The sequence below is a fragment of the Haematobia irritans genome, chromosome 2, assembly GCF_050003625.1.
Source record: "Haematobia irritans isolate KBUSLIRL chromosome 2, ASM5000362v1, whole genome shotgun sequence".
NCBI classification, from domain to species: Eukaryota; Metazoa; Arthropoda; class Insecta; order Diptera; family Muscidae; genus Haematobia; species Haematobia irritans.
Window position 1 is genome coordinate 161,007,122 of NC_134398.1, and position 12,538 is coordinate 161,019,659.

A 12,538-nucleotide genomic window follows, 5' to 3' on the forward strand; every position below is an offset into this window, starting at 1 on the left:
CTGTAAAACGCACTTTTTCTTCTTCTTGTACTTTTCACTTTTAATAAGTTGCTGCCGAACGATTTTGTCCTCCTTTTACAATTTCAATACCTACAAATATAAAAAATCATAAAACATTTTTGTTGCAAAAGGTTAGCGTCACTGAATATTACCTGATAATTGAAGATTCCAAAATGAAGACAAATGAAAGGGTTGTTATTCTGCTGGCGTTTTCTTTCTTTATACACTATCACGAACATTGATAGATTTATTTAAAAAAAACGAAAATTTTTCTCACTAATTTAAAATAACAAATATTTTATATATTTTATTTGTTATTTATTATATTATTTTACCATATTATTTTTTAACAATCTCTCCGTATACCAAAACAACGCGATTCCAACTAAAAAAACAACCGACGCGCAAATATATCGATTACACCCACGCGCAAACACATCGATTACGATGACAGTATCGATTACAGGTAGACAATAGAAATTTAGGAAAATTTCCTATATTCTAACAAGTGTGTTTCCTTAAGTTTTGAAAGGATTGCATACTTCTTAGTACGAATGAACTAAAATATTTTTCTATGCCAAGTGTTGTTCGTATGTATGAAAAACTTTCTATTATAAAGGAAGTCGCAATTATCATTTTATAAGAAATTTTACTAATTTTGAGGAAACTTGGTTTTAGTTCGGTTTTTGTTTATTTTTACGAATGCTTTGTTATCGGCGAATAAAATTTTCTTTTTCAGTAGTAAATTCTTATACCCAGCGAAGAAAATAGTATGAGTAAAATTCCATGCCTTATTCTAGTTAATGAACTATTCCTAACTGCTTACAGTTTAGGATTTTTTTACTGAAACGAGTAAATTTTATTATTTTTCACAAAAATTTACCTTAATGGAAATAAAATGGATAAACTATATTGATGAAAATTTTTTCCTTTAGTTTCGAAGGCACTATTTTCTGGGTGCAGATTACATACATACGTATATAATTCAGTTCTAGACCGGTAAATATAGGGAGGCCTACAAATAATTACGAACCGATATGAACTATTGCTCGGTAGTTAGAGAGCCAGAATTGAAATATGGGGGTCGCTTAGGTTAGGTTAGGTTAGCGGCCATATACTAGCACAATGTGCCAAATTTCAACCGAATCGGATGAAATTTGATGGACCAATATGGATAAATTTTTGGCATTATTAGAGACTATATATAAACACAACGTACCAAATTTCAACCGGATCAGATGAGTTTTGCTCCTCCCAGAGGATCTAGAAGTCAAATATGGGGATCGGTTTATATAGGGGCTATATATAATTATGGACCGATATGGACCAATTACTGTTAGAGACTATATACTATAACACCACGTACCAAATTTCAACCGGATCGGATGAATTTTTCTTCTTCAAGAAGCTCCGGAGTTCAAATCTGGGTATCGGTTTACATATGGGAGCTATATAGAATTATGGACCGATATGAATAAATGTTTGCATAGTTGTTAGAGACCATATACTAACACCATGTACAAAATTTCAACCAGACCAGATGAATTTTGGTCCTCCCGGAGGATCTGGAGTTTAAATCTGGGGATCGGTTTATATGGGGGCTATATAATTATAGACCGATATGGACCAATTTTTGCATGGTTTTTAGAGACCATATACTAACACCACGTACCAAATTTCAACCGGATGGGATGAATTTTGCTCCTCCAAGAGGCTCCGCAAGCCAAATCTGGGAATCGGTTTATATGGGGGCTATACGTAAAAGTGGTCCGATATGGTCCATTTGCAATACAATCCGACCTTCATCAATAACAACTACTTGTGCCAAGTTTCAAGTCAATAGCTTATTTCGTTCGGAAATAATTTCAACAGAGCAATATTTCGATGTGTTACAAACGGAATGACAAAGTTAATATAATACCCCCCATCCTATGGTGGCGGATATAAAAAGTTGATGTTTTGGGTTTTTCAAAATTTGGACAAGTCGATAAAATGTGGAAAAATCGACGTTTACGATTACTGAAAATTCGACTTTTGGCGTACACCCAAAGAAATTTATTAGTCGCTGCTGTTTACGAAGCATGTGATTTTGGTCTTGTACACCCAGAAAAAAGTGCCTTCGAAACTAAAGGAAAAAATTTTCATCAATATAGTTTATCCATTTTATTTCCATTAAGGTAATTTTTTGTGAAAAATAATAAAATTTACTCGTTTCAGTAAAAAAATCCTAAACTGTAAGCAGTTAGGAATAGTTCATTAACTAGAATAAGGCATGGAATTTTACTCATACTATTTTCTTCGCTGGGTATAAGAATTTACTACTGAAAAAGAAAATTTTATTCACCGATAACAAAGCATTCGTAAAAATAAACAAAAACCGAACTAAAACCAAGTTTCCTCAAAATTAGTAAAATTTCTTATAAAATGATAATTGCGACTTCCTTTATAATAGAAAGTTTTTCATACATACGAACAACACTTGGCATATAAAAATATTTTAGTTCATTCGTACTAAGAACTATGCAATCCTTTCAAAACTTAAGGAAACACACTTGTTAGAATATAGGAAATTTTCCTAAATTTCTATTGTCTACCTGTAATCGATACCTGTCATCGTAATCGATGTGTTTGCGCGTGGGTGTAATCGATATATTTGCGCGTCGGTTGTTTTTTTAGTTGGAATCGCGTTGTTTTGGTATACGGAGAGATTGTTAAAAAATAATATGGTAAAATAATATAATAAATAACAAATAAAATATATAAAATATTTGTTATTTTAAATTAGTGAGAAAAATTTTCGTTTTTTTTAAATAAATCTATCAATGTTCGTGATAGTGTATAAAGAAAGAAAACACCAGCAGAATAACAACCCTTTCATTTGTCTTCATTTTGGAATCTTCAATTATCAGGTAATATTCAGTGACGCTAACCTTTTGCAACAAAAATGTTTTATGATTTTTTATATTTGTAGGTATTGAAATTGTAAAAGGAGGACAAAATCGTTAAGCAGCAACTTATTAAAAGTGAAAAGTACAAGAAGAAGAAAAAGTGCGTTTTACAGTTGATAATATCACATGGAAATTGGAAATAGTGGAATAATAAACTAATATTTCAAAGAGATTCGATGCTGTTGATTCTTAATAAATATATTCAATTTATTACTAAAACATGTCTTTTATTGAAGATAAAATTGCTTATAGAAATAAATAAAATTGTATTTAAAAACGAAGGTAAGCAGTTCTAATTATGAAGTAAAAGTTTTACCACAAATGTGTAAGATTTGTCGAAATGAATGAAAAAATTTCAATAAAATCATTCCATATATGAATTCAAATTAGTTAAATTTTTTCATTCTGTAGTATAGTGGTATATAAATATAGGAAAATGTTAACTAATATATGGAATGCATTATTCCTAATTTCTACAAAAATCACATCGTTCAAACAAATAAAAATGTCGAAGTTCAACTTTCTTCACAATGAGTTCATTTTAACTTAAAGAAGGGGTCACTTTTTTCTGGGTGTATTATTGTTAAACTGGTGTTAAAATTTTTTTTTAGATTATTTTTAAAATGTTTAAAAGAAATTTTCCCCAGTCCAATGGTATTTTCTTTATTCCAAGTATATCTCAAAAATTTTATGAACTAAAACTACACCCTCAAAAAAATGCCTCTGTAACTTGGGTATATGGAATAGAATAGAGAACATCAGGACGAGACAAAACAGAACTTTTCTATCAACTTCGTTTTGCAATATTTTGCAAAATAAATGTGTAAAATTATTCGGAAAACTTAGACCTACTTTTCCATTGTATTAATTTTTTTAAGATATACGCAAAAAACTAACACCTGTTATTGTTTGACACCTCTCATTTCTGGTGTTCTACCGAGAATTTCGAAAAAATATCTTCTAGAATGAAATAAAATTCAAGGAATACAAACAAAAGGAATATACGTAATACAATTACACATGACCACAAACAAATCATGCAATTTTAACACCAATCCCACAAGCAAAATATTTGCTAATAATATTTAAAACCGTAGGATTTAAATAGTTTAGGGGTAATTAAAAAAAAAAAAATAAAACAATTGTGAGCTATCCTATCGAGAGTGGAGAATAATAGAAACAGCATAAAATTCCAAAGATATAAAGGCCAAGACACAAATGGACAAGACAACAAGTGCATGCAAAGGAGTGAACCTTAAAGTCTTTGAGAATCATGGGAAAAAGCAAACAAATAACCAAAGTATTTTTGACAATTTAGCGCCATCGTTTAATCTGCAAACCCTATTGAAAGAATAGAATACAAAACTAAAAACAAAGCGAATACAATATCCATCTCTAAGGATTACCATTAGCCAGGCTATTGTTTTGCCAAACAATACGAATGATCTACGAAAACGAACGATGATCTCTTCTGGTCCACGCAACAAAAGCAGAACTGAAATGTAGAAAATCAAAAAGTCAAAATTTAAATCAAACACGCCTTCAATGGCAGACTATACATTATGTGATACAATAGCGATCCTTGATCCTTTCTTGCCGCATTGTCTATTGTCACAATTTTTATGTTACATGGACGATTTTTCATATTCGTTATATGTTCTCTTGATCAAGCCTTCGTCAATTTGGTGATATTCATTGGTTACTACAGGTAAATAATATGTTAGTGTGTTCTCTTTTGAATTTGAAGAGAGCAAGAGAGAATACATTGAAATTGTAAGTACCGCTAATTAGAAATATGTATGCAACAGAGATGGCAGTGTTGGTATATTTTGTACCAACAATGATATATTGTATTGCAATATAATACCCATAGTACCATTCTAAAATCGTACTCGCTTAGATTATTGTGAGATTATGTCATGCTAGCTGTTCTACATATTTTAGCTTTGGCCCAAATGTGGGGCGAAAATTCGGCTAAAAACAGCAGTCAATGTCTGCTGTTATATTTGTCATTCCGTGTGTAACAAAATATCGATTTCCCCCTATATAAAGTATATACATACGTACATATATTTTTGTTCATTCTTGCTATAAAAAAAAGTTTGCTTTTTTCTGTGTATAGACCCCAAAAAGACTGATATGCCGATTTGACGTCTTGAGACCATATAAGAAACAATTTTCATCCGATTTGCTTGAAATTTAAAATCTTGATGATTTTTTTTCTAAAAGGAGCTAAACTCTAGAAATAAAACAAAAATATTGAATACTCCAAATTCCTTGAGAGAGGGATATGTTTCATCAGATTCACTTGAATTTCTAACATAATATTACATTTATGGCCTCAAATATCCAAAAGTCAAAAGTCCCTAAATATCTATAATAGCAGACATTGTTTTCTATTTCAACAAACAGTGACTCCTTTTTCAGGAGACGTTTTGCTGTCTTAGCTGATTTTTCTGCTGTCTATTAACAAATTTCTTTGGATGTAACATTCTTAGAATATGAAAGACCCGAGTCGAATATTAGCTTTGTCTAGGATGTCAAACAATCTATGGAGCAGATTATAAAAGCCTTCAACATTTCAGTTAAGATGCTGCTGCTAGAAAAAAGGATAAGTGGTTGACACACTCAAAAAAGTGAACCCTATATGGCACCAAATCCAATTTTGTCTTCAATAATTTTTTGCGTATGTTAGTTAAATGAACAAAAAAAGAGAAAAAAATGTAAAAATTAAGAATAAAGATTTACTAAATTCGTATCTCCCACAAAATAGTTCAGAATTTTGTATACCCTTCACCACTATTGTGGTACAGTGTATAATAAGTTTGTGCATTTGTATGTAACACAAAGAAGGAAAAGTCTGAGACCCATCTTTAAGTATAACGATCGTCTTAGAATTAAATTCTGAGTCGATTTAGAGATGTCTGTCTATCTGTATATGTGCAAAGTACAGTTCGCAGTTTAAGTCCGATCGTCCTCAAATTTGACACAGAGTTTTACTTTGGCTCAAAGACAATCGCTATTGATTTAAAGAAAATCGGTTCAGATGTAGATATAGCTGCCAGATATATTTATCGCCGATCTGGTCATAATTTACGTTTTTATCAAAATCGTCCGATTTGCACTTTTATGGCCCCGAAACCCAGAGTTTTGGCTTGATTTGCTTCAAATTTTGCACAAGGAGTACGTTTAATAGTATGGTTAAGTGTGCCAAATTTGGTTGAAATCGGTTCAGATTTCTATATAGCTCTCATAATATCTTTCCCCCGATTTACACCCACATGACCACGGAGGCCAAAGTTATACTCCGATTTACGTGAAATTTTGCAGAGATAGCAAAATTATTAATATCACTACGCATGTCAAATTTGAGATCGGTTGAGATTTAGATATAGCTCTCATATATATGTACGCCAGAGTTGGGGAAATATGCAAAACTGTTTCATATTTTAGACCCATTTTCAATGGGATTTTCCTCCAATTGACTCGATAGTTTCCACAGAGGATATATTTAATATGATATTTAAGTGTGTCAAGCTTGATCCAATTTGGTTCAGATTTAGATAAAGCCTCCATATATTTTTCTTGCGGTTTATGTAAATATGGCCAAAATACCCACATTTTACACAAAATTCTGTGATGATTTCTCCATATCGTAGTCATATGCTACACATTGTAATGCCAGAACGGTTGAGTTTTAAATAAGGTCCGACTTGTGGAAATATCGCCCGACTTGGCCAACTAATATATCACAGCCCACAATGGACCACATATCTTGGCCAGATCTAACCAATATCCTTGTAAAATCGCCACTAATAAGTAGCAAAAATTGTAAATATTATTTTGTAGTATAAAAAATTGTCTCCAAATCGGTTAAGATATAAATATTTGTATATGGGAATATATAGACCTGCATAATAACCCCCAGCAAATTTTAAGGAGTTGGGATGGTAACACAAATTTTGGTCTACATATTAGTGAAGAGTATATACAGTCGGCCCCGCCCGACTTTAGACTTTACTTGCTTGTTTAAAATTTGTAAATGTGCCCATCTTGATCTTCACATGGCACTAAAGATATTTTTGCAATTTTGAACAATATTTTCTTTCACGCTACGAAATTTTCTTTTACAAGTGAAAAACAAATAATTTGTATGTCAAATAAATTATCTTGAATTTGTCGGAAACTATTTACTTATTTTTGTGAAAGTGGCGTGGTATCTGCCTTTGTAACACAGCTTAGTCAAAATTTTCTAAAATTTACCTAATTTTTCTAAAATCTACCAAAATTTTCCTGAGATAAGTTCAACACACCTCTTGGATTGTTTATTTTACCTCAGAGTTACTGAAAATTTAAATCATCGGATGGAGTTATGCCCCCGTGACCGACACGGCCATTTTATCTACATTTTGTTCCATACACCCTCACAAAAAATCGCTTCTGTAACATATACTCCCAAACATATTTTGCTTCAAGCATATACATTTTTGGGTATTGCCCAAACATTTATATGTTTGATCTCTTCCAATATATAATATGTTTGAAAGCATATTGGTCTAAACAATATATGTTTGGGTAGTCTAAGTTCCAAACATTTTGTATTTTTGCATCCAAATTCAATAATGTTGTCTTCCAAAAAACAATATGTTATTATGTGAACATATAATATGTTTGGAAGCATTTTGCACCCAAAAATATTATATGCTTAAAAAAATTCTCCCAAACAATATTGTGCTCAAAATTTTATTTATTTATTTATTTATTTACAATCATAATGAATTATGAAAATAAACAGGTAATATAGGTGCTAACAACATAGGTTTTCGACCTGAATGCTCAAAATTTTGTTTCTGCCTAATTGTATATTCCCTCACATCTTTCTCACTTCCACGAGATTTTTTAGTTCTTAGCACCTTTTTCTGTAATACAAACATTGTAGAAGAAATTATTCATTTTTATGATTTTTTTTATTTTAATTTTACCTTTTGCCGGACGGGGATTCGAACAGCGGACCACACAGTTTGTAAGGATCAAAGAAGTAGCTGATCAATTGCCCAAGGGAAAATAAAATGTTAATTTTGTAATAACAAGCAACAACCACCAACTTAATTCAATATCGCTCCCTGTTAAATAGCGCTCCAAGCTACTAAACACATATATGTTTATAGGCTATTTCTAAATTAATATATGTTTGCATCCAAGCATATTATATTTACAAACATTTTATGTCCCAAACATAATATGTTCTAACATATTAACATATATGTCCCAAACATGTTATGCTAGTTATGAACATTATATGCTTGCACTCAAAAATATTGTGTTTAAAAATTTGTGTTCCAAACATATAATGTTTATAGCCAAACATATGAAAAACAGTCTTTTCCATCCGTGTACATAAGGGAATGAAATGGAAATGGTATAGATTTTGAAAAATAAGTTAAGAAAATCGCCTTTTGAAAACTTAAATAAAAAAATCGAAAAGTCAAATCATCTTCTGCTGAGCATCAGACTGTTAGCAGGTCATTTGTTACTAAAAAATAGAATCTTTTTGTTATTAGAGAACTCACAACATCACTCCTCCGTGATGATATAAAATTGAAAAAAAGTACCATTTTCCGTACATTTCAACACACAATCGTAGATATCATCCCCTTTGTGTATATCGTTTATGGATTTTCTCTCAAATTCTTCTTTACATTCCAGCTCGTTGCTCTTCAATTCGGAAGGCGGTCACCATTGTTTTGCTAACCTGTAATTATCGCCTAAACCTTTCTTTTGTTTTATTACCTTTTTGTATGTTTAACAACGCACAATAAGTACATGGGTATGAGAATCTATTAGAATTCATCAATTTCACTTTGAATATCAGAGCAATTCGGTAGTTGTTCTTCTTTTAAAAATCCTTTGGAGTTCAGCGCGGCATGGCGGTCGCGTGGCATTATTGACATCATACAATCGATCACATTGCAAGATCACTCATTGCCGACTGATTCGCAAGTATCATCTGTAACTATTACCATTGTTTCCTCCAGATGTATGATCTAGTTTTCTTTGAATGCGTAGGGAAAATTGCGTGTGAAATACGCAATCATTTGTATATTTTAGTTATGGTTGGCGTTGCAATGTCTGTTGTGAACACAAAGGAATTCCTAGGAAATGTATTCTGAGTTTTTGAGGTGGATAGAAATGGTTTTTGGTTTTCAATGTTTCAGAAAGAAATTTAAATTTAGAAACTCCTCAAAGTATTTGCAAACAATGAAAAAGGAATTTTAGTTAGACATTATATACATATTGTAGTTGGGGTCATTGCATGTCTTGTAATCTAACATTTGGAGCAGGACATCATTTGGAACATCAAAGATAATCCTATAGGTTAGTAGTTTTCACACTAAATTTGTGCGAAATTAACATCTTTAAGGAGAGCGAGGACTCTCTGATTTACAGATGACCAAAAAGGCGTTTCTTCGAATCTTCCAGATTGTGCTGCTTACTCAAAAGGCAGGTCTACTGAGACTGCACTGCATGAATTAGTCAGCTTTACTGAAAGCTCACTATCTGTCAATGAATACACAATTGTGGCATTGTCAACTCTGAATATTGATCAAGTGATACTGAGGCTGATAGACGAACTTCTAAAACAAGCGACGTGTTTTAGCCACTCTAGGGATATTAATTGATAGCAGTGAAGGCATGCGCTGATTACTTGGCTATAGACTAAATTTTCTATAGAAATAAATTTTGACAAAATTTTCTGTAGAAATAAAATTTTGGCCAAATTTTCTATAGAAATAAAATTTTGACAATATTTGCAATAGAAATAAAATTTTGACAAAATTTGATTTCCATAGAAAAGTTTTTATAGAAATAAAATTTTGACAAAATTTTCTATAGAAATAAAATTCTGACAAAATTTTCTATAGAAATAAAATTTTGACAAAATTTTCTATAGAAGTAACGTTTTGACAACATTTTTCTATAGAAATGAAATCTTGACAAAATTTTCTGTAGAAATAAAATTTTGATAAAATTTGGTATATAAATAAAATTTTAACAAAACTTTCTATTGAAATAAAATTTTGACAAAATTTTCTATAGAAATACATTTTTGACAAAATTTTCTATAGAAATAAAATTTAGACAAAATTTTCTATAGAAATAAAATTTTAACAAACTTTCCTATAGAAATGAAATTTTGACAAAATTTTCTATAGAAATAAAATGTCGACAAAATTTTTCTATAGAAATGAAATTTGACAAAATTTTCTATAGAAATAAATTGCAGTCTATAGGGCTTTGTCCAAATAAATTTGACAAGCATACTTTTCCTCTGTTGGTTAAGCTACACTTGTAGTTTAGTCAATGCATGGCTTTAAGCTGAGATCAAAAACAATAATAACGATTGAAGAGAGGCCAACAATAACAAACAAAACGAATAGAAATAAAGTTTGGACAAAATTTTTTATAGAAATAAAATTTTGACAAAATTTTCTATGGAAATAAAATTTTGACAAAATTTTCTATAGAAATAACATTTTGACAAAATTTTCTATAGAAATAAAATGTTGACAAAATTTTCTATAGAAATGAAATTTTCTATTGAAATGAAATAAAATTTTAACAAAACTTTCTATTAAAAATAAAGTTTTGAGAAAATTTTCTATGGAAATAAAATTTTGACAAGATTTTCTATGGAAATAAAATTTTGACAAAATTTTCTATAGAAATAAAATTTTGATAAAATTGTCTATAGAAATAAAATTTTGATACAATTTTTATAGAAATAAAATTTTGATAAAAATTTCTATAGAAATAACATTTTGACAAATAGAAATAAAATTTTGACAAAAATTTCTACAGAAATAAAATGTTGACAAAAATTTCTATAGCAGTAAAATTTTGACAAAATTTTCTATAGAAATGAAAAATTTTATGTTGTTTGTTTTTTTTTCGGTTTTTATTTTCAAATACATGTTATGTTTTTCGAGCTTGAGATTTTTTTTTTTGTTTTTCTTTCTTCAATATTTCGTATTGATTTTGATCTATGATATATTTATTATAAATAATTTAAATTAATAGTATAAAACTAACTATGTGATAACTATCTGAGTACAAACAGAATTAAAATACATTATTTTCCACATAAATAATAGACATCTCAATATAACACATTCTACCAGGCGAACATAACAAGTAGGTAGATACAACTATCTCTCACATTTGTTACAAAACTAAACTCAACTAATGCGCTTTACAGACTATCAGTTATTCCGGACGACAGTGCTCGTGTCGAACATATCCCATATATTGTGCACATTATACGTTAAGTCCGGCGGCATAATCGATACTGCTGCATGTTTATGGGATTCCTTACAAACACCGACATTCCGTCCGGAATAACTGATATATATAAAGCGCATAAAGGTGGGTATTAAGTTCGAGTTTAGCCGCTAAAATCGCTAAAGTGAAAACTAAATCAGTAAGAAAAAGGCATAAAATTATATATATTTGCTGCAAATTTTTTTATAACTTGATGGGGAAAAGCCCGAAGCAAATTTTCACAAAGTTTGTATTCCTTAAAATGGATTATTAAAGAAAAGTAATCATGAAAAAATGTCGATTTTAGCGGCTAAAGGTGGGTATTAAGTTCGAGTTTAGCCGCTAAAATCGTCATTTTTTCACGATTACTTTTCTTTAATAATCCATTTTAAGGAATATAAACTTTGTGAAAATTTGCTTTGGGATATTCCCCATTAAGTTATAATGAAATCTGCGACAAATATGTATAATTTTATGACGTTATTTACTCATTTAGTTTTCACTTTAGTGAAAGTTAGCGGCTAAACTCGAACTTAATACCCACCTTAAACTCGAACTTAATACCCACCTTAAGATACAACTTAGAAATGTTACACATTCACAACGTACCAACAACGAGGAGCAGTGATGCCAATTTGGTGCTTTTTGATTTCCAAAAAGCACCAAAGTATGTTTTTAGTGCCTTTTCAAAAAAAGCACCAACTTGGTGCTTTCTGGTATTTTCATTGAGTGCTTTTGGTGCTTTTTTTTTAATTTTAACAGTATTGAAAATTCTGATTAGACTGTCAAAATTTAAGAAACTCAACTATATTGCCAAATATAGAATTTGTTTGTTATGAAGATGGTATTGATCCTTTTTTATTCAATATTGTTATTTAGAGTATTCTTTTAAAAAGTCTATCGACGAGCGTAGAATTTCTGATGGATGTCAATAAAAACGTTTCCATGAAATTCACAAAAGCACTCATAATTAAAATAAGAAATAGAATCCCTTCATATATTAAAATACTAGAGAATATTTCCAAATTTAATGTCGAAAAATTATTTTTTTCTGAAAAAACATATGAAATTTGAAATTCATTACTGTCCAAAATGAATTGAATGAAAGTTAAATAAGCATTAAATAAAGCTGTACACTTGGATAGATAGATGTTCATAATTTCATAAAATAAAAAAGCTACAAATCAATTCAATACCCAAAAGTTCTATAAAACATCGTTGAAAGTTTTTTTGTAGTACATTGAATTTTAGCTGGGTGGAGTTGTTTTTAT

At 30.2% G+C, this 12,538-nt stretch overlaps 1 protein-coding gene and 1 long non-coding RNA gene across 2 annotated transcripts in view; one reads left to right on the forward strand and one right to left on the reverse strand.

Annotated features, from left to right (window-relative positions):
* The window catches only part of LOC142226648 (uncharacterized), a 73,538-nt gene that overhangs the window by 53,809 nt on the left and 7,191 nt on the right, over positions 1-12,538 (forward strand). The gene's annotated exons all lie outside the window — the stretch shown is intronic.
* Positions 4,250-4,632, reverse strand: LOC142224308 (uncharacterized). The gene is made up of 2 exons (XR_012719114.1): positions 4,508-4,632; positions 4,250-4,443 (listed from the first exon to the last, which is right to left on the reverse strand). It is a non-coding gene; the product is annotated as an uncharacterized LOC142224308 (long non-coding RNA).